We start from the raw sequence: 1,363 nt of genomic DNA on the forward strand, positions 1-1,363 counted from the left end.
GGCTGCCTTCGGTGCCCGCCGGTCACATGCAGCAGGTGCAGGCACCACCACATGAGGGGAGGAGGCAGAATGCCACGCTGCAGTGGGAACTCCTTTCTTCTCCTCGGGTGGACTTCCCAGCTCCGGTCTTGCGCAGCGCCTTCTCAGCTCACCAGGCTCAGACAGCGCTCGGCACCCAACCACCCAGGGCTCCATTTTTGCCCCTGAAACTTGCACTTATTCTCTTCCTATACAAGATTTGCTTCCCCCCCCCCCCAGACCCCCATTAACATCGCAGATCCTATGTAACTAATCCATTTGTGTGTGCTGATATAATGTGCATACCATTAATATAGTGACAGGGTCTTCCAAAAGTCCATGGAAAATGCTTCTTTAAGAAAATTATGCATGGATTTTGTTTTTTTAAAGAAATAAGTTTTCTGAAAACTTTTTTTTTCTGTAGAACACATGTACCGGTCAGAGAGACAGAAAGTGAGAAATCATCCCCGCAGGGGATGGCCAAGCTGCAGTCTCCTCTCCCCCATTTTTCTCTCAGGGTTGAGGGTATGCACGTACACGCAACCAGCGTGATTTTTCTTTTTCTTTTTTCTTTTTTTTTTTGGAGAGGTTTTTCGCTATAGGGCGCGTGCGCTCGTCAGACAGACAGAGAGAGACATAGAGACAGAAAGCGAAAAATCAACCCCCAGGGGGAATGGTCACGCCGCAATCCCTTCTCCTCCATTCTCCTCTCGGGCTCTTGGGCACGTACGCACACGCGCCCGGCGTGAGTTTTAAGTCACCGGGTCCAGGACTCAAACCGCGGTCAACTACGTGGGAGTCCAGCGACATAGCCATTACGCTAACACCAGCGTGATTTTTAAGCCATCAGGTCTGGGCCTTGAACTGTAGTTGGCCACATGGGAGTCCAGTACCTTACACACCACTCTACCCGCTGGCCACCCCCAATTTTTTATACCAAAATAAATTCATACTTTAATTACATTTTCCACAAAAAGGAAGTCCCCTCATATGTATGTGTATACATATCTGTAAAATAGAAAAATATTTTCAGTCCAGTAGCAAAGAGTCCACAGAAGCGACTACAAAACCAATCAGCTGTGTGTGTTTGTGCGTGTGCTTATACATACACACATATTTCTCTGGGTTGGTTTGAAAACCAATTCCATTGTCAACATTCTTTCATGCTCTTGCATGAACCCTCTTCACCCCAGCACCCCTGTCTACCAACCCTCTTCGTCTCACTCACTGAGCAATTTACTTGTTGAGTTAATCATTCACCACCTGGCTGCTCCATGAACAGATTTGGAATGCTGGTGCTTTAACCCCAACTGACCCCCAAGGCCTTTGCAATCCTTCCCAGCCA

At 47.9% G+C, this 1,363-nt stretch overlaps 1 protein-coding gene across 5 annotated transcripts in view; it reads right to left on the minus strand.

Moving 5' to 3' along the window:
* Nucleotides 1-1,363, minus strand: part of ARHGAP24 (Rho GTPase activating protein 24) — a 527,420-nt gene that overhangs the window by 72,291 nt on the left and 453,766 nt on the right. The window lies entirely within an intron of this gene.

The sequence above is a fragment of the Tupaia chinensis genome, unplaced genomic scaffold (genome assembly GCF_000334495.1).
Source record: "Tupaia chinensis unplaced genomic scaffold, TupChi_1.0 Scaffold000094_1, whole genome shotgun sequence".
Taxonomy (NCBI): Eukaryota; Metazoa; Chordata; class Mammalia; order Scandentia; family Tupaiidae; genus Tupaia; species Tupaia belangeri.